The 21,597-nt window shown below is 47.0% G+C and overlaps 1 pseudogene; it reads left to right on the top strand.

Moving 5' to 3' along the window:
- LOC136322299 (small ribosomal subunit protein uS5-like) overlaps window positions 1–5,173 on the top strand; it is a 65,232-nt pseudogene extending 60,059 nt beyond the window's left edge.
- The last annotated feature ends 16,424 nt before the right edge of the window (window positions 5,174–21,597 follow it).

The following is a 21,597-nucleotide window of genomic DNA, read 5'->3' as shown; positions in this document are numbered from 1 at the left end:
AGTGGACGTCCTGCCGGCCCACCTGCTGCCTGTGCCACGGACTCGGCAGATGAGTAATGATGTGTGAGCTACAGACACACATGCCCAACCTTCTGAGAGTAAAAAATAATACAGCTGCTGCTTCCCATCTGCCCTTTAAATCTTGTGCAAAAAAAATAAGTCTCCTGTCCCCACTCTAACCAGAAAGCGGCAGGAGAGGGAGTTCCCAGAGGCACCGCTCAGCTAGCCGACCTGACTCGTTAAGAAAGCTGCTGTTGGCTTGACCTGTGGTGGCGCAGTGGATAAAGCGTCGACCTGGAAATGCTGAGGTCGCCGGTTCAAAACCCTGGGCTTGCCTGGTCAAGGCACATATGGGAGTTGATGCTTCCTGCTCCTCCCCCTTCTCTCTCTGTCTCTCTCTCCTCTCCCTCTCTCTCTCCTTTCTAAAATGAATAAATTAAAAAAATAATAAAATAAATTAAAAAAAAAAGAAAGCTGCTGTCGCGATTGTTTGAAATGCTCGATGAGACCCTTACTGTGAATTCACATTTTCAGAAGCCACAAGTTTCACAAACTCAAATATTAAAAATGTAATTTTTTTCTTCTATTTTATGTCATATTTGATCTTTCCAAAGGCTCAGCTGTCCAGTGTATACTGAGGTACTACACATACACATGTAGGTGTTTAAAGTGTAACAGTGATGTGTGTGTGTGTGTGTGTGTGTGTGTGAACCTGTAGGAAGTGTGTGTCTCCCAGGGGCTAAGAACCATTGCTAACTGAGGCACAGCCTCGTGGGCACAGGGATTTGCGATGGGTGGTGAAGGAGTCAGTCATGAATACCACCTGTGGCCTATGGCCAGTGGTGGAAACTAGCTGTCAGAGAAGCAGAGGTCCTGGCAGGTATATATGATAAGAGACTAGGTGCAAGGCCTGGACCTCACACTATGGTGGAGCTGGTTAAACGGGCTCTGCAAGGCTGTCGTCTTCAGCCCTGACAGGGCGCTCGGACGCTCGACAGCCACACTAGTGCTCCCTTTTTAGCTCCGGGAGAAGCTGAAGACTGACAGGTACCATTTTCCTTCTTCCTCTAAAAAGTAGGCTATCTTTAATATCTTCCTCTGTGTCTCTTCCTGCTTCCCCTCTTTTCATCCTGATCTCTTCTGGATATTTTGCAACCAGTGAGCTAAATGGTAAATGTAATGGCCTTGGAAGAACTCTATATGAAAGGAGAGAAGGAGGAGGACATAGGATAGTGGGAGACAGCGGTCTGTGGAAGCCTCATTCCAGTGTTTTCCAGTAGGATGAGCTACAAGCTAGTATCTGGGAACTGAAACTGCCCTATTTATGAAAACAAATTCCTTTTGTGACCCAGCCCTAGAGGACACAGAGCCCCAGGGAGGGGGGTGGCAAGAAGTTGAGGTCCCCATGCTAATTTCGTCAGGATACTGATTCAGGGCAAGTCTCTTTTTATCTCCACGAGGCACTTCCTCCTTTTCTCAAATAAAAGTTTTTAGATACTAAGGTTTTTTGAAAATTGACAGAGATGTAGTTTAACAATCGCCACCATTCATAACTATCAATCAATCAACTGTTGCCAACATAAAGACTGTTATCACATCTCCCCCTTAGATGCTCCCTCCAAGGGATCTTTCCTAGGAGCCCAGAATGAGTCCGTGGTCTGGGCAGAAGTTAGTTCTCAGGTGTGGGTAGTCTCTTAACTGTATAACATTTTAGTGGTTTTTGAGAAGGGGTTTTAGACTTACACTTAGATGCCGCTCTTCTGATGTCTTGGGAGCTCACTTCAGAGCAAGGAACGGAGTCACACAGGAAGAGGAGATGGGGGCGGCCGTGCTGCGGCCCCATGTTCACATCTGAAGCTGTGGAGGAGTCTTTGATCAACATCCTCCTTCACTGTCACACTGGGACAAGACTGGCTTTCTTCCTAACTTCCCCGGAAGCAGTGGAAGTGGCAGATTTGGCTTTTATAAGCATTTACACAGCCATCAGAGTGCAAATCAAGGCTGGTGTGTCGGATCCCTAACACCCAGCTCAGCGCCTAGAATGCAGCCAGCCCAAATATATGTGTGTTGAGTGACTGGAAGGTCAACGGTGGAGCCATCTGTGTCAGTAATGAAGCCCTGATGAGCAGATAAAATAAATGCTTTAATAATTCTCAAGGAAAAAAAAGAACAGCCTAGCTGTCCAGAATTCATCGCATTATAATAATAAATTTTTATGATTAAGAAAAGAATAGGCATTGCAGAAAGTGAGAAAATACAAAGAAATAAAAAAACATCCACAATTTCACCACCTACCAGGTGTTCATATGTTATATGTAATTCTTTGCAGAACTGAGATGCTCTGACATTTTAATTTAATATTGCATTTTTAAATTAAGTGGTTTAAAAAGAAGAGTTTCTAATGACCGTATGTTATTATTCCAGCTCCATCAGAGTATATTTTTTAGAGCTGAAAGCACCAATAGATGAAAAAGACACTAGAAGTTGGTAATTGCCTGACATCCTCCAGGCAGCAAGCGGGCAAAAGGCAGGCTCCAGACCCAGCTGTTGCTGCTGAGCCTCCTGGGCTGCTTCCCCACGAGTGGGGGCCAGCGTGGGCTCCACCTTTCATGATCCTCTGTGACTCCACTGAAGTGCAGACCCTCGCAGTCACCGTCTTGTATTTTGTTGGTAGTTGGTACCCGCCTCTTCCCACCACACATCCTTGCAGAGACATCTTGCCAACTTCCTGAACCTCACGGAGCCCCTGAGATCTTAGATTCTGACTGTGAGGGTCCAAATTTCAAAGGCAGGAATTAAAGTCCTCCCCTGTAACAGACATCTTGCCCTGAGGCTACCCAGGAACCAAGTCAGAAGGCAGAGAGGCTGTCTTTCTCACAGGAGTTCCTCTGTTTATACAGAGAACTGCAGGAAGGGGAGAACGGGATAGGGACGAAAGGGCCTCTGGTCTTTTCTTCGGCTTCCTGGCTCTGGGCGCCTGCTCCGCAGTCTGTGGGCATGCGTGGGGTCAGCTGAGTGGACGATGGAGTGTGTGTGGGGCAGGGTAGGGGGCCCTTTACTGAATTCTGAGCTAGAAGAGGACCACAAAGCTGCTCCATTTTGGATGCTTATATTTTTACCTACATATACTCTGATTTTAGAGGTGATAGCCAGGGACCCAGACTATCAGCTCTTGGACCCTTATGGGAGGTGAAAGGTGAGGGAGCTACTCCTTCAATTCTGTCTTTGGGAATCTTCCCATTGGGTCCTCAGGGTTCCCTGTCTGGGCAAACAGACCCTCTCTGGGCATCCGTTCAGCCCTGCTCTATATTTAGAAATCTACTCAGCATGTTTGCTTATCATTATCTTAAACATTCAGAGAGGTGAACTTCTACAGTATTACTGGGAATTTGGCTGTTTTCACAAGTACGAATGGCTATATTTTCTAACATTCACACACTCTTTCTACATGCATGGAAACCATACCTGCACAGCACACCTGGACCAGGAAGAGGTCTCGCAACACAGTGCAGGCTGAAGAAAGAGGAGCACCTTCAGCTCATTGATAGATTTCTCTCAACCCCCTCTGCCACACTGCTTCCCACCAGGCTCTCCGTAGCCAAAATCTCACTTCATTCAGATGTGACCTGGGACCTCTCACTTCCCCTGGTGCTGCTGAGCGAGGCAGAGGCAGCCACCAGGAACTGGACAAATAGCTCTGAACTCTGGAATGACAACGTTTTTCTTTCCTCTCGACTGCTCAGGAAGTGAACAGACTTCACTCCTATGTGTTTTAGAAAGAAGTTTGCCTTAAAATAGGCCCCCTGCCTCCAGTAAACACTCAGCCTGTGTATGGAAGTGTGTGGGATGTGCTCATATCCTGCGTGGCGCGAGCACTCCGTCCGCGGGATGTGGCCCTGCCTGCCTTGAGTTAATTAACTACAGTACCTGATGGAGAAAGAGTCCCCAAATAACACTTCCTGAACTTGAACAGTTCTTTAATGTTCTTGACTACTGAGGCATTGCAAAATAAGAACTTACTGAGTGGAGGAAACAAGCTAAGGGGAGAGATTATAAAGATGGATAAGAACGCTGGAGGCATGGAGACAGCTGCCAGGCAACTGCTTTTCAGAGACACATCCAGTTCCGGTTTTCAGTGGCTCAGCAGATGTCTGCCTCTGCCACATCTCGCCACCGAGGTCTTGTATTTGGCTGAATTTGTCTCACCCCGTCTCCTTTCTCACATCGCCCTCTGGAGGCTCCCACTGGAACATGTCTCCAGAGAGTGCTCAGTGGACTTCCATGTCTCCTGTTTGGAGCAGGAGAAGTATTCATCGCAGCAGCTTTTATTCACCAACGTGGTGTTTCAGCGATTCACAGAAGAGACAGGCAAACACACAGAGAAAAACTCAAATGAAAATGTGCGTTTATATCAGAAAACAAGTCTTGAGACCCAGGCGCATAGCCCACTCCACCACCCCATTCACACACACGGGATCATACAACTCTATAAATAAACACGTTGCAGGCATTAGTGACCAGACAAGATGTGCAGGGGGAACCCTTACACAGCCACGCTGGAAATCAGACAGACCCATGCTCATGCCTGCGTGTTCTCAGGCAACGTTTCCCACGGCATGATTAGATATCCAACCAGTCTTGACCTTGTCCGTGCCCGCAGCCCTGCTCTTCACCAGAGGTCATGACCGCCAGTCATGGAATACAAGGGTCCAAATGGCACGGTTTTGGTGGCTCTGTGCCGAGTGTGGGGAACACGGGAAATAAAACAGTCTCTCCCGCAAGAGGCTCACATTTGGTAGAGGAAGAAGATGTATCGTCACACATCCACGGGAGAAGTGCCGTTACACCAGCAAACACAGGAAGCTGGCTCCTTTTTCTGTCCTCCTGAACTCTGGAAGGGAGGAAAGTCTCCTGCCTCCTTCGTAGGATGCAGTGCAGGCCCAGCGGAACCTGCTCAGCGCAGGTGGGCTGTGAGCTGCGCTGTGTGGAACGAGTGCTGCTGGTTTCAGCCGGTGGGTCCCGCTCTTCACGTCAGCTCCTCCCACTTGCCCCTCAGGTGTGTCTGGTGGTAGATGCCGAGGAAGGGGCGATGAGGCTGCGGGCGCACACGAGGGGGGCCGTGCTGAACACGCCGGGGAAGGAGCACTCAGTGGCAAAACTGCTCGAGGAGTGAGTGAGCAGCGATGGTCACAGGCTGACTCTGGGGGACGAAAGTGTTAAAGGACAGAGATTGGAAAGAGGTGAGAGGCAGTCTTCACCCCTCTGCCCAACAGCAGGGGGTGTCTCAATCTATCCTAAGCTCCCTGAGGGACACCTCACCTGTCACTACCTGTGCTCTCCAAACCACAGGGCACCCAGGCACCTGGACAGTGGATCAGTGGTCACAGGCTCATAGGATATCCAGCCCCGCCCCATCATTTTATGGATATTGAGACTAAAGAATGAAGTGTGGAAGTGATTTGTTCCAGGTTCCACATCATATCAGGGAGCTAGAGTTGGTTCTCAGATCTGACTGACGAGATGGTTACTTGCAAAACTGGGAGACTAAATAAGACCCAGTGATGAGAAGGGCAAGTTCCTGGTCAGATACCGAGTAATGGTATAGTCAAGAATGGAACCCAGGGCTCAGCCAAGGCTCCTGGGGCCAAAGGGACCTTCTTACCAGCTGTAGGATGGTAAGATGTCTCTTCCACCACAGGTCGAGCTGCATGCTGGGCCCCAGACAGGAGAGCCCATAGTCCGAGCACATGTGGACATGGACCAAAGAATGCAGCATCCTGACGAAGGGTTCTGCAGGGTAGGGTGGGGCAATCAAGGGGAGTAAGTAGAGCTGCGCATAGCTGTGTTTGGGTTTTCATGTTTTAACCATCCACCCGGCAGAGAGCTTCTCTGCACATCCTGCAACAAAAACCCTTGGGATGGGCCCATCCTGAGGAGGTCTGGCATGAGCCGTCTCAGGTAATGATGCTGGGTGGGGTTAGCAGGATGCTTATCACTTCCTCTGCCCGCCTGATGGCTGTGAGCACCGCCCATAACCTGCTCCCCACACCAGCAAGGGGTGGCCTGGGAGATGGAGGAGCATCAGGGAGAAAATGAGAGCAGAGGTTTGGTCTCGTGGCCTCAGGAAAGGAGAGGCTTGGAGGATGCACTCCTGCCGAGCTGGGGACTCAGCCCAGCAGGGACAGGCCTGCCTCCCAAGGGCCTGGGCAGGGTGCCCTGGCTGCATCACATACCTCACCACTTGGCACATGCTTGATTCCAGTCCACCAGTTGAATCGTGTGGCACCATGGTGGCAGACAGGCAGGATGGCGATCTGCACTGGCTTCTTCTGTAATATAAAGAAGGCCTGTGGAGGAAGAAAAGATGGTGTCCACTATGGGAGACTTCATTCTCCGGACTCTTCTCCCCGGGCCTCAACTGCCAAGGATGAGTGATTCTGCCCATTTAATTAAAGGGGAAAATAAGACTCAAGGGAAGTAACACGAGGCACACACATGCACTGCACCTACTCCACGCAAGGTCCTGTGCATGCATAAAAAATCAGAGGAACACATAATAATACTACAGGACTTATATACTTGCCTCCATTGTATAGATGGGAAAACTGAGTCACAGAGAGGTTAACTAACTTGCCCAAGGTTTTACAATGAATAGTTGTCCATGCTGGGATTTGAACACAGTCTGACTTGAGAGACTGGCCTCTTTCTAATATCCTATCCCACCTCCCAGGGCACTGGGGGGGGGGAGGAGAACTCAGGTGTTGACACCCAGACAGCCATAAGACAAATCCCCGAAGCTTCCCTGCTCAGACTCCACCTTGGTAAGAAATTGGTAAGAAAGAGCCCCCTTCCTTTCCTCACCAGCCACTCAAACCTGCGAGCCTCTGGGCTCACAAGCAGGGCTTCTTCTCATGAACACTAAAGGATGGCTTTTGCTATTGAAGGTCCCTTGCCACATAATACCAGTTTTTTAAATTTTGTCATTTTTTTTTAATAATTTTATTTTTTTAATGGGGTGACATCAATAAATCAGGATACATATATTCAAAGATAACAAGTCCAGGTTATCTTGTCGTTCAATTATGTTGCATACCCATCACCCAAAGTCAGATTGTCCTCCGTCACCTTCTATCTTGTTTTCTTTTTGCCCCTCCCCCTCCCCCTTTCCCTCTCCCATTCCCACCTCCCCCCCGTAACCACCACACTCTTATCAATGTCTCTTAGTTTCACTTTTATGTCCCACCTACGTATGGAATAATGCAGTTCCTGGTTTTTTCTGATTTACTTATTTCGCTTTGTATCATGTTATCAAGATCCCACCATTTTGCTGTAAATGTTCCGATGTCATCATTTCTTACGGCTGAGTAGTATTCCATAGTATATATGTGCCACATCTTCTTTATCCAGTCATCTATTGACGGGATTTTTGGTTGTTTCCATGTCCTGGCCACTGTGAACAATGCTGCAATAAACATGGGGCTGCATGTGTCTTTACGTATCAATGTTTCTGAGTTTTTGGGGTATATACCCAGTAGAGGGATTGCTGGGTCATAAGGTAGTTCTATTTTCAGTTTTTTGAGGAACCACCATACTTTCTTCCATAATGGTTGTACTACTTTACATTCCCACCAACAGTGTATGAGGGTTCCTTTTTCTCCACAGCCTCTCCAACATTTGCTATTACCTGTCTTGCTAATAATAGCTAATCGAACAGGTGTGAGGTGGTATCTCATTGCAGTTTTGATTTGCATTTCTCTAATAACTAAAGAAGATGAGCATCTTTTCATATATCTGTTGGCCATTTGTATTTCTTCCTGGGAGAAGTGTCTGTTCATATCCTCTTCCCATTTTTTTATTGGATTGGTTGTTTGTTTGTTGTTGAGTTTTATGAGTTCTTTGTATATTTTGGATATTAGGCCCTTATCAGAGCTGTTGTTTGAAAATATCATTTCCCATTTAGTTGGCTTTCTGTTTATTTTGTTATCAGTTTCTCTTGCTGAGCAAAAACTTCTTAGTCTGATGTAGTCCCATTCATTAATTTTTGCCTTCACTTCTCTTGCCTGTGGAGTCAAATTCATAAAATGCTCTTTAAAACCCAGGTCCATGAGTTGAGTACCTATGTCTTCTTCTATGTACTTAATTGTTTCAGGTCTTATGTTTAGATCTTTGATCCATTTTGAGTTAATTTTTGTACAGGGGGAGAGACTGTAGTCCAGTTTCATTCTTTTGCATGTGGCTTTCCAGTTTTCCCAGCACCATTTATTGAAGGGGCTTTCTTTTCTCCATTGTGTGTTGTTGGCCCCTTTATCAAAAATTATTTGACTATATATATGTGGTTTTATTTCTGGACTTTCTATTCTGTTCCATTGGTCTGAGTGTCTATTTTTCTGCCAATACCATGCTGTTTTGATTGTCGTGGCCCTATAATAGAGTTTGAAGTCAGGTATTGTAATGCCCCCAGCTTCATTCTTTTTCTTTAGGATTGCTTTGGCTATTCGGGGTTTTTTATAGTTCCATATAAATCTGATGATTTTTTGCTCTATTTTTTAAAAAAACATCATTGGAAGTTTGATGGGAATTGCATTAAATTTGTATATTGCTTTGGGTAATATAGCCATCTTGATTATATTTATTCTTCCTAGCCAAGAACAAGGTATATTCTTCCATCTCATTATATCTTTTTTGATTTCCCTTAACAATGGTTTATAGTTTTCATTATATAAGTCCTTTACATTCTTTGTTATGTTTATTCCTAAGTATTTTTTTTTGTTGTTGTTGCAATCGTGAATGGGATTATTCTTTTGAGTTCATTCTCAATTGTTTCATTGTTGGCATATAGAAAGGCTATTGACTTCTGTATGTTAATTTTGTATCCTGCGACCTTAGTGTATTGGCTTATTGTTTCTAGTAGTCTTTTTGTGGATTCTTTGGGGTTTTCGATGTATAGGATCATAACATCTGCAAAAAGTGATACCTTTACTTCTTCTTTTCCGATATGGATGCCTTTTATTTCTTTGTCTTGTCTGATTGCTCTGGCTAGAACCTCTAGTACCACATTAAATAAGCGTGGAGAGAGTGGACAACCGTGTCTTGTTCCTGATTTAAGGGGGAAAGCCTTCAGTTTAGTGCCATTTAATATGATGTTAGCTGATGGTTTATCATATATGGCCTTTATCATGTTGAGATATTTTCCTTCTATACCCATTTTGTTGAGAGTCTTAAACATAAAATTGTGTTGTATTTTATCCAAAGACTTTTCTGCGTCTATTGATAAGATCATGTGGTTTTTGTTCTTTGTTTTGTTGATATGGTGTATTACGTTAACCGTTTTACGTATGTTGAACCATCCTTGAGATTCTGGGATGAATCCCACTTGATCATGATGTGTTATTTTTTTAATATGTTGTTGTATTCGATTTGCTAGTATTTTGTTTAGTATTTTAGCATCTGTATTCATTAGAGATATTGGTCTTTAGTTTTCTTTTTTTGTGCCATCCTTGCCTGGTTTTGGTATGATGGTTATGTTGGCCTCATAAAATGTGTTTGGAAGTATTGCTTCTTCTTCAATTTTTTGGAAGACTTTGAGTAGAATAGGAACCAAGTCTTCTTTGAATGTTTGATAAAATTTGCTGGTATAGCCATCAGGGCCTGGACTTTTATTTTGGGGAGGTTTTTAATGTTTTTTTCTATTTCTTCTCTACTGATAGGTCTGTTTAGGCTTTCTGCTTCTTCTTGACTCAGTCTAGGAAGGTTGTATTGTTCTAGGAATTTATCCATTTCTTCTAGGTTGTTGAATTTAGTGGCATAAAGTTTTTCATAGTATTCTACAATAATTCTTTGTATATCTACGGTGTCCATGGTGATTTCTCCTCTTTCATTTTGGATTTTGTTTATATGAGTTCTTTCTCTTTTTTCCTTGGTAAGTCTTGCCAAGGGTTTGTCAATTTTGTTGATCTTTTCAAAGAACCAGCTCCTTGTTCTATTAATTTTTTCTATAGTTTTTCTGTTCTCTAATTCATTTATTTCTGCTCTGATTTTTATTATCTCCTTTCTTCGGCTGGTTTTGGGTTGTCTTTGTTCTTCTTTTTCTAGTTCCTTAGGTGTGAAGTTAAGTGGTTCACTTGGGCCCTCTCTTGTTTGTTCATATATGCCTGAAGTGATATGAACTTCCCTCTTATCACTGCTTTTGCTGCATCTCATAGATTCTGATATGTCGTATTGTCATTTTCATTAGTCTGTATATATCTTTTGATCTCTGCACTTATTTCTTCTTTGACCCATTCATTTTTTAAAAGTATGTTGTTTAGTTTCCACATTTTTGTGGGATTTTTTTTCCTCTTTTTTGCAGTTGAATTCTAGTTTCAAGGCTTTATGATCAGAAAATATGCTTGGTACAACTTCAATTTTTCTGAATTTGCTGATGTTGTTTTTGTGGCCCAACATATGGTCAATTCTTGAGAATGATCCATGTACACTGGAGAAAAATGTATACTCAGTCACTTTGGGATGAAATGTCCTGTAGATGTCTATCATATCCAGGTGCTCTAGTGTTTTGTTTTAGGCCACTATGTCTTTGTTGATTCTCTGTTTGGATGACCGATCTAGAGCCGTCAGCGGTGTATTGAGGTCTCCAAGTATGATTGTATTTTTGTCAGTTTTTGTTTTAAGATCAATAAGTAGCTGTCTTATATATTTTGGTGCTCCTTGGTTTGGTGCATATATATTAAGAATTGTTATGTCTTCTTGATTCAGTGTCCCCTTAGCCATTATGAAATGGCCATTTTTGTCTCTGAGTACTTTTCCTGTCTTGTAGTCAGCATTATCTGATATGAGTATTGCTACACGTGCTTTTTTTGGATGTTATTTGCTTGGAATATTGTTTTCCAGCCTTTCACTTTGAATTTGTTTTTATCCTTGTTACTTAGATGAGTTTCTTGTAGGTAGCATACAGTTGGATTTTGTTTTTTAATCCATTCTGCTACTCTGTGCCTTTTTATTGGTGATTTTAATCCGTTTACATTTAGTGTAATTATTGATACTTGTGAGTTCCCTATTGCCATTTTATAGATTGCTTTCTGTTAGTTTTGTGTCTTGTTTGATCCTTCTCTTTTGTTTTTCTAACTTTTGTTTTTATTTGGTTGTATTCTATACATCTTTCCTCTGTTGCTATCTTTTTTATTTCATGTGCTTCTGTGGTGGTTTTTTCAATGGTGGTTACCTTTGAGTAATGAAAAGGGTCCCTACCCTGTTCATTGTAGCGAACTATTTTGTGAATACTTTTGCACTCCATCGTCCTTTGCTACTGTTAATCTCCATCTTCTCCCCCTCTTTCTTTTTGTTGTTGTCACAGTTTAAATTTGGTTTTATTGTGTTCTTCTTGGAGCTTTTACTTGTGGCTCTGTTTTTTTTTTTGTTCTTTGTATCTGATTGGAGAACCCCCTTTAGTAATTCCTGGAGTGGGGGTTTTCTGATGATAAATTCCCTCATCTTTTCTGTATCTGTGAATGTTTTTATTTCTCCTTCATATTTGAAGGATAGCTTTGATGGGTATAGTATTCGTGGCTGAAATTTCCTCTCTTTCAGGACTTTAAATATTGGGGTCCACTCTCTTCTAGCTTGTAGAGTTTCTGCTGAGAAATCTGATGATAATCTAATGGGCCTTCCTTTATATGTTGTATTCTTCTTTTCCCTGGCTGCCTTGAGAATTTTTTCTTTGCTGTTGGTTTGTGTCAATTTCATTATGATATGCCTTGGAGTAGGTTTGTTGGGGTTAAGAAAACTCGGAGTTCTGTTTGCTTCTTGAACTTGAGGCTTTAGTTCTTTCCACAGGCTTGGGAATTTCTCATCTATTATTTCTTTGAGTATGTTCTCCATTCCATTTTCTCTCTCTTCTCCCTCTGATATACCTATTATTCTTATGTTATTCTTTTTGATAGAGTCAGATAATTCTTGTAGGGCTATCTCATTTTTTTTAATTTTTGAGTCTCTTTCTTCTTCTCTCTGTTGTGCCTCAAGTTGCTTGTCTTCTATTTCACTAATCCTCTCTTCGATCTGACCTGTTCTATTAGCTAAGCTTGTTACTTCGTTTTTCAGCTCATGAATTGAGTTTTTCATCTCTGTTTAATTTGTTTTTATAGTTTCAATTTCCTTGGACATATATTCTTTGTGTTCATTGAATTGTTTTCTGAGCTCCTTAAATTGCCTTTCTGTGTTTTCTTGTATATCTTGGAGGATTTTTAGGATTTCTATCTTGAATTCTCTGTCATTTAGCTCCAAGGTTTCCAATATATTAAATTTTTCTCCATAGATTTTTCCTCATCTAGCTGTGTTACCTCTCTTTCTTTTGTATCCATGATATTCGATTTTCTCTTCCTTAATGGCATCTGAGGGTGGTTTTGTTGACAGTATTAATGAGATTTAATAAAGAATAAAAAGTTAAAAAAATAAAAAAATTAAAAATCGAAGAGTTGTTTTTTTAAAAAAAATTAATAATGAGCGTCGGCCTAGCGTGCGGAGGACCCAGGTTCGATTCCCGGCCAGGGCACACAGGAGAAGCGCCCATTTGCTTCTCCACCCCTCCGCCGCACTTTCCTCTCTGTCTCTCTCTTCCCCTCCCGCAGCCAAGGCTCCACTGGAGCAAAGATGGCCCGGGCGCTGGGGATGGCTCTATGGCCTCTGCCCCAGGCGTTAGAGTGGCTCTGGTCACAACATGGCGACGCCCAGGATGGGCAGAGTATCGCCTCCTGGTGGGCAGAGCGTAGCCCCTGGTGGGCGTGCCGGGTGGATCCCGGTCGGGCGCATGCGGGAGTCTGACTGTCTCTCCCTGTTTCCAGCTTCAGAAAAATGAAAAAATAAAAAATAAAAAATAAAAAATTAATAATGAAATAAAGAAAAATAAAATAAAATAAAAATTTTAAAAAAAGGAAATTATTCCCCCCCTCCTTTTTTCCTCTCCTCTCCTCTCCCCTCTTTCTTGAGAAAATCTTGTGGTGAACTGTGAATTATAACAAACAATGCCTGTGATGGAGGGCCTGAATTTGGGAAAAGTAATAAAGGGGCAAAAAAAAAAAAAAAAAAAAAAAAAAAAGAAAAAAAAAAGGGGGTATGGACCCACAAAAAGCAAATAAGGAAAAAATTTGGGTCAAGAATAAAATGATTTGCTTTTAGGTGTTGGTTGTCTAAGAGTTATGATGAGAGGAATAAGAGAAAAACAGAAAAATGGGGGGACAAATTAAAAAAATACTATTGTATTTAGTGGAACAAGAACTAGATAAAATGGAGAGCCAGGGATGGGAGCACTGCTAGTGAGTTAAAAAGGTGAAGTAAAAAGCCCCCAAAATGCCACAAACATAAGTTTGAGTCCCAGATAAGATAATTTGTTTGTTATTGAGGTTTGAATGAGAGGAGATGTAAAGGAGAAAGGAAGAAACTAATATAGAGGGAGAAAAGAAAGAGAGAGAGAGAAAAAAAGAGGGAACCACTAAAAGAAGAAAAAAGAAAGAAGAGAGAGAAAGAGAGAGAGAGAGAGTTAAGGGTTTTGGAGTGCAACCCTCATAGAGGGAAAGGAAGAGGAGAGAAAAGATAATGGGAGATGTAACACTTATGGGTAGTGTAGTTCAAGGATAGGAGAGAGTAAGACCAGCAGAGAGTTAATCGGCTAAATTGGAGGAGGAAAAAAAGTATCAAGAATGAAGATAAGAGAAACAAACGAACAAATATAATAAAATGGGATAGGTTATAAAGTCTGCAGATTATTCTTGATTTTGAGAGGTTCTCTTCTTGCTTTTTCTTTTCTCTCCCTCTTCCTGGTCGGTGACTCTGTATCCCGAGTTCTGCCCCTTTGGCACGCTCAGGTAGAGGTTTGCAGTTGATAAGTCTCTATGGCAATGTCATGTATTGTGCTTTAGTCTCGTTGGGAGTCGAGGCTCATTAGCATTTATAGGCTCCAACAGTGAGAGAGTCCTTGTTCCTGGAGCCTTTCTCCTAGTCTTTCCTTCCTCAATTAGTAGCCTGATAATCCAGCTATGGGGTTGCTGCTGCCTCTGCCTGGATAGTAAGAGGCTCAAAGAGCTGGCAACTCCCCACTCTATTTCCACTCAGCACAGGGCTCTGGGTAAGGCTCAGTCAGTCAAAGCTGCTAGCATAATCAGGTGGGCTTTCCACCCACTCAAAGACCTCTGGCTCTGCCACTCTGTCCGGTAACACAGGCAGGTGCCCACTTCCGGGGCACTTGGAGAAAACTCTCGCTCACTATCTGCGTGCGCAGACCAGGATATCCGGCCAGCAGTCTCACGCTCTGAGTGAAACCCCCAACCGCATGGAAAAGTTGCAGCGTTGGAATTAGCTCTCGCTCAGTCCCTGTGCACAGCTTTTGCAAAGCGCTGGGGCGGCCCGAGATTCTGCTTTGGCCCACACAAAGGCCCCTGATTCTGCCCCTCTGTGCGATAACACAGGCGCGCACTGCCGAGGCACTCGGAGGAATCTCTCACTCACTATCTGCATGCGCAGACCAGGATATGAGGCCGGCCGCGTTTCCCTCTGAGTGAAACCCCCACCAGCACGGAAAATTTCCACCGTTGGAATTAGTTCTCGCTCCCTCCCGTGCGCGGCTTTCCCAGGGCGCTTGGGCTGCCCAGAGATTCTGCTTTCAGCCCACAGAAAGGCCTCTGACTCTGCCTCTCTGTGGGCACCCACTCCCGGGGCTTAGGAAGAAATCTCTCGCCCACTAACTGTGCACTGACGAGGAGATTGGGTAAAATGGCTGCCCCGCTTGTCTTTCTTTCTTTGGGTTTGGCGCGAGTGTTAGCTTGTATTGCCCGGGTTGCCACAGGATCAGGTTTTCCTCGGCTTGCATCTCCGTGCCACAGCCTGGTTCGGCCGTTTGTGCCGCGGCCTGGATCTATTCACCCCCTTTGCCCGCCTCAGTTTCTATATTCACAGTTACCAGAGAAAGCCGCCCTGTTTAGGTTAGTGAGGAAGGCGGAGCATTTCTTACTCCCTATTTCCTTCAGGGTTTGGTTATATATTTAGCCAATTTTTCACTCGACCATACCTTTGGGTGTATTGCGAAGCATCTGGAGGTTCCAAGTATAGGTTTTTCTGTTTCTGGTTGAAGATCTTGTTGAGTTTTGGGGGAGATTTATCGGCATCGCTTCCTACTCCGCCATTACTCTGACGTCATCTCAATTTTGTCACCTTTTGATTTTAATTTAATCTGGGTTCTAGCTGCCAGTGTGTGTGGCGGGGGGGGAGGGGAGGATTGCCTATTTTGGCAGGTGCATGAATGAATAGTGTGTCCCGGAGAGCCTGTGCCAGTGAGAAGCCACATCTGTGAATGCTCTTCCTCCGCAAGGTAATGGGACCAAGGTTTGCTCGGCCATCAGTCTCAGGAGCAGCCACCTGGGCAAACCCTGAGAAAATATCCTCAGCTGGAGGAAAGAGTGCACACAGGACGCTGCATGTACACCGCCCCGGACCTAGCTGACAGGGACAGCTCAGCACAAGCGCTCAAGAGATAGGGCACTTACCATGTCAAGCCATTCAAAGACCTTTGAGAATAAACACTACCAGCACACGCTCTCCATCTTCTGGTTAGAAAGGGGAAGCGCAGCCAGGCCTCAGTCCTGCACAGCTTTGTCCTGGCGTCAGCCCGAACCCTCTCTGTTCCTCTGTGCTCCCTGCTCCCGCAGTGCCCACCTGTTTGCAGGAAGATGCCTGTTAGCACAGGAAAGAGGTAAAAGCTCCTGGGAGTGATACATAAGGACTCTCCAAATGTGCCGCAGGCTGCAGACATGCACTCTGGGGAGCATAGGGATCACCTGGGATTTTGTTTGGTTGAAAAGCACATTGTTAATCAGTGTGCTGGGGCCGGACATGTGATTCTGCATGTGCACGAGGCCGCAGGCAATGCTGATGCTGCTGGTCATGACCCGGACTTTAGCCCATCACTCAACATCCCTGATTCATTATCCAAATCACGACCTGGTAACTTGTCAAGCCTCAGCTAGATTTTTTTTGCTGCAAGGAGACTGTTATGCTTCCAGTTGAAACAGAACAGTTAAACATAATGAAATATCTACCATGAGCCAGCAGTCAGCGTGTGTCAGGCGCAGGGCTAAATGCTCTCATACATGATCTAATTCCATCTTTCTGCCATTATTTCCTTTTACAAAGCAGGTATTACTACCCCCACTTTATAGATAAAAGCATTGAGGCCATAAAATATGTGTAGGCAACCCATGCTCACACAGCAAGTAGCTGGCAGAGCTGAGATTCAAGCTGAGGGCCCTGAGCCTGTGCTGACCCAGGCGGTTCACACTTGCTCGCAGCCATGTCCTCAGGCCAAGCACAGAAGGCTGGTTGGCAGAAGTAGCTGTAGTTAGCCAGGAGCAAGGTGGCCTCTAAGGAGGAGGAAAGGAAAAGGAATAGACCAAGTCATAAAGCCTGCTCCCAATGTGGTGAGACTTGCCTAGTACCTCCCCCAGTCATGTTCTGGCCACCACCATCCCTCTTCAACCTCACCGGCACTTGGTGAGTGATGGCTAATCAGGTAAACTCTATGGAGTGGCCAGATCAGAAGCTGGGACTTGCCTACATCTTGCTGGTCTCTCTATATATTTTAATGTGGGCGAATCTGGACCATAAACCCACACTGGGTGCCGGTGATGTGCAAGACTCTAAATTAGGCGCTGAAGTTCTGGAGGGGACACAAAGCTGGACACACATCTGCCCTGCCCCCAGGGAGCTCAGAGCCTCACTGAGGATGCAGGAAACATACCTCACCTTCAAGGTTGGGGCCAGATGAAGAGTAGGAAGCAGGAGGCGTTGTTGCAGAAGTTGGTATTGAACTGGAGAAAGAGGCGTTCTTGAGCAAACGGAGGGGAGAGAGAGGAAGCCTCATGTCAGGAGAAGAGTACGTGGTGCCCGGACCTCTCCTAACTCACTAGGAAACAGTGGGAGCAGTGGGCCTGTGATGGGGCTCCTGCTAGGGGAGGAGCAGCCACAGAGACAGAGAGAGACAAGAACAGATTAACAGGGGTCTTGAAGGCTATTTTAAGGAGCTTGAATTTTATCACATATTTATTCATCTGACAATGATGTGTCAAAAGGTACTAAGTGCTTCATGCTAGACATTGTTCTGAGCTCCCAGAGACCTCAATAAAAAAAACACACAAAGATCCCTACCCCAAAGGACTCTACATTCTGGTCACATAGGCAAAAGGAGCTGTTAAGGACTTCTGAATAGGAAGCTGACCTGGCATGGCAGATTTTCAAAGGAATATAGTGGCAGCAGAGTAACTTGTCACCAGAATTAAGTAAAAAGTACTCTAAAGCAGTGGTTTTCAACCACTTGTCCACAGACTGGTGCTGGTCTGCAAAAAATTTTGTGCAAGTCTGCAAAAGAGATAACCACCTTATTTCTGGTGGACCAGCACCAGAATGTACACTGGTGGTTGAAAACCACTTCTCTAAGGGACGTCTCGTGTCTCATAAGTTATCTGTATTGGCCACATGGTACCAGACATTATGCTGGGCCTGTCCTTAGAAATGGCCCTGCCTTTGAAGCACACGCAGTTTGGAGGGGAGACAGACAAATATGTAAATCACAAGACGGGGGCATGCTGGTGATTTTAACAGGCTCTTGGGGCGGGAGAGGGGGCTGATTTGTAGCACTTGCCGATTCCTATGGTGTAAATACTCCCTTCACGGCTGATTTCTAGCTCCTGAGGGGCAGTTCCAGGAGTTGGGAGATGGAGTTTGGCAACGCACAGTTAGAGTTCTCTAGCTGTGGAGCCTGCCTGTCCACCTCGGAGCGTAGAGTTGAAAATGCATGGGAGGCAACAAATAACTGTCCTTGAGGAGTCAGGGAAGTTCTGTGAGACGTGACAATGGCCCGCATCTGCATGAATTTGTCAGGACTCCAGGGGATGAAAGCATTTGTGGCAGAAAACAGTCATTTGCCCAGGCCCAGGGCTTACGGAGTGGCGCTGCTGGGGCCAGGGAGGCCAGTGGAAGGCCTCACAAGCCCACGGAGGAGTGCCACCTTAGCTCCTGCTGGCCAGGAAGCCAGCAGAGGCCGTGTGGGCAGAGGCCGGCCCCCTTCTGGGAGGATGGGTCTGTCAGCCGTGCAGAGGGTGAACTAGGATGGGATGAGGAGGGCGGTCCACCCGTGAGGGAGAGAAGAGGAAAGACATGCATGGTCAGCACTGACTTCCTCGGGCCGACCGCTCGCCTCCTCCTTGCTGGCGCTGAGGCAGGAGGAGATGGAGGCCGGGTGTGAGCCCAGGGCACCCTGCCACCTGCTAGGCCGCTTCACCCGCTGTGCCCCTGACAGCGCTGTCACGAGGGTCACACGAGCAGATCGTCATACACGCCGAGAGCAGAGCCTCGCCATCGTGCGCACTCCAACGTGTCGGGGGGATGACCGCTTTCTCTGAGAAGCTTCTCCCAACACCCCACCCCGGGCCCAGAGCCCAGGTCTCTGCCCCTGCTGCCTGTCCCTGGAACCCAGGTCTTATCCCCCTGCTCACACTGACTAGTACCCACCTGTTTCCACATCCGTCTGCCTTCCTAAAGATGCGCTCCTGGAGGGCAGGTGTGCCCTGTCCAGCAATGACTCTGTCGGCCCTGGCACAGCTGGGCACAAAGCAATGCCCTGTGCTCACTTGTTGAATGGTGATTTGCTGAGAGCAAGGTGTCTGAGGGGGCGGGGGGGGGGGGCACTGGCCGTGAGGCAGAGGTCATCAGAGCCCCGGTAGAAACAGCAGGTGGTGGGGCTTTCTCTTAGGTGTGAGGGAGGCAAACGGATTCTGACCTTGCTTGTCATGGGCCCGGACTCTCATTTAAGGAGAAGGACGGTGGGAATTGGTGACGGGAACTGGTATCTCCACAGGGAAGACAGTGTAGCCCCTGCATGTGTCCCCATCAAGGGTTTTCTGCTTTCTGCATAGGAGGGTCTTAGTTTTATTCTTCCCTTGGACACACCAGAAAGGAGAAGACCCTAGAACCCTGCAGGGCGCCTACCAGTCTTGCCTCATAGAACACGTCCCGGGCTCTATGGCAGGCCCGGGCTGTAGGTGGCGAGGGATCCTGCCAATCTCAGAGCCTCCCACTGGGACATTGTGAGGTCCTGGACCATCAGGAGAAGACGGGAGACAAAGAGGAGGGTGGCAGGGAGTGATAAGTGTCCCAGGAGCCAGGAATCAGTCCTCAGGTCTAGGAAGCAAAGGAGAAGGGCAGACAGGGGAGCTGGCCAGCACGCCCACCTACCCCTCCCCCCCATTAGCTCTAGCCCCCTCATCACTATCTTCATTCCTCACTGTCTGACAGCAGGACTACAGCTCCCCGTCAGGTGGCGGCATCTCCTGCCTCCATTTCCTAAGGCCCAGAGTGTTCATTCCAGAGTTTTGCCACGTTGGGCACTGGCCCTCATGAGCCCCTATAAGTAATAGCAGGACTCGCATCTCACCCAAACCCTTTTACTCTACCCCTCCCTCCCAACGTGGTCAGCTGAGGGTCTAGAGTCCCCCTCACCATGACCACCAGCCTGGGGCCTCCCCACCGTCCCTGCCTTTAGACACTGGGTGACCATCTGTTGTGTACCTTTGGGAAGACTCCACTGGTTCCCAAATTGCTTCAGTCCTCACGCCCTTTGCGGTGCCTTCGCCCAGATTGCAGGGCCCCAGGGACATGGATACCGTGCAGCAGCCCGGGGAGGGCACAGAGCTCTCTGTCTCCCTCTCTCTGGCTCTCGGTGCCCTGGGCTGCCCTGCCGTCACTGAGCCCCCAGAGCTGCACTTACCCCCGTGCTTGTCCTGTGCTCTTCCCGTCGGTGATGCTGCTCTGGCCGCGCTCAGGCTGTTGAGGTTGGTGGTGGGTCCCAACGACAGGTCCTCTGGGCTCCAGGGTGTCGGGCGTGACCCACAGGCGGCCCCAGCCTCCAAAAGCTCTCTACTCCTGTGCTCTGATCTGTGGGTGAGCCCCAGCCCTGGCCCCTTCACACATACTTACGCACACTCACATTTACACACTTACTGGGAACCCAGAACGGGGGCTGGCATTCACGTCCTGCAGGGCACCTGCCATCCTCACAGCCCCAGGGAGAAAGAGAGCAAGAGGCAGCCCCAGCGGGCAGAGGAAACTCAGTGGACAGTGGGCGATGTCTGTGGCTCCGGAGAGGGTGGGGAGACAGTCCGATGGCCAGCACCCACGGGAGGCAGACACCCACTCCCTCCTAGCATCCTCTTCAGCTGTGCCCCCCACTCGTCATTCTCAGAGAAGCAGTGTGCAAGGGGACACCACACCGCGTGCCTCCCCAGGTCGGCCGCTGCCTCTCATCTCAGGGTCAAGTCTTCCTCCCTCTGGCCCTCTTTCCCACATGGTTAGGACTAAGTGTATCTCCTCTTGACTCCTCTGGATCCTCACACTTCCTCTAGCCCTCTGCTCACCACCAGGCTGAAGGGCACTGGGAAACAGACTTCCGGCCCACGCTGTCCACCTGTGCCTGACAAGAAGCAATTACACTGGCTGCTTGTCCCAGTTAGCTCTCAGGCACACGCTTTTCTCTCCTCACGAGATGCGGGAAGAACCAGGTGCAGAAGCGGGTCACCCACTGCAGGGCCTGGCGGCCCATACTCTAGTCTCCGCCCACAGAGATTCTAGGGAAGCTTCCCAGACCAAGCTCTTTGGAATAGAGTGCCCGAGTCTCCCCTCTGACAAGACAGTGCTCGTGGCCTTGTGAAGGCTTGTGAAAATTTGCACCAATGTGAGCCCTGGATTATCCATGCTCACGACCATGGAATTAAGAGGCTTGAAGAGCTAGGAGAAGTGAGAATATCCCCACCAGGAGGGTGTGGCTTAGAGACACACTGGCCACACGCATCTGGTTACACGCCCCACGTTTGCACCTGCTGCCACAGACCCTCACGGGGCCCCTGCCCTTCTGTCCACATAGGAAACTTTCTCAGGTGAGCTCCAGCTTGAAGACAAGCCTTGTGGTCTCCTACGTCCATCACATGCCATTTCCTATAGAATCAACTCAAAAGTATTCGGCTGGGACTTGAAGGTTGCTCTCACTCCAGCCACGCCCTCCCGTCCACAGCCTAGTGTGCTCCTTCTGTTGCTGCTGTCCGTCTGGTGTCCTCGCCCTGCCCACACAGCCACACCCAGCACTTCTCTGGCCACCCTCCTTTCCCCACCCTCCACCTTTGTTTAACGCAAGCCCTGCTCCGCGTCCCACTTGGCCTTCACTCCTGTGACAGCACGGTCTGTCCCTTGGAGGTTAGCTTGTGAGCTTGGTGGTTCAGAGTAAATGGCAAACATCATTGGGAATGACCCCACACTGCACTTCACAGCCTGATGGAGACCCTAGGTGACATCAAGAGGACCTCGCTAGGGGGTATAAAGACTGTTTGTCACCCTGCTGGAAGCTCTCACCTCTGTCTGCACAACATACCCCTTACCTGTGGGAGGCTTACCCTTGTTATGACGTTCCTTGTTATGGGAGAACGTTGGCAAATCCCTTATACAGGACCTGAGAGACCTTGGGATGCCACCCTGGTGAGTAGGTGGGATCAGGAGAACAGGACTAGGAATTTT

This window comes from Saccopteryx bilineata, chromosome 2 (genome assembly GCF_036850765.1).
Source record: "Saccopteryx bilineata isolate mSacBil1 chromosome 2, mSacBil1_pri_phased_curated, whole genome shotgun sequence".
Taxonomy (NCBI): Eukaryota; Metazoa; Chordata; class Mammalia; order Chiroptera; family Emballonuridae; genus Saccopteryx; species Saccopteryx bilineata.
The sequence above is the reverse complement of the archived record's forward strand: the minus strand, read 5'-3'. Positions and strand labels throughout refer to the sequence as shown.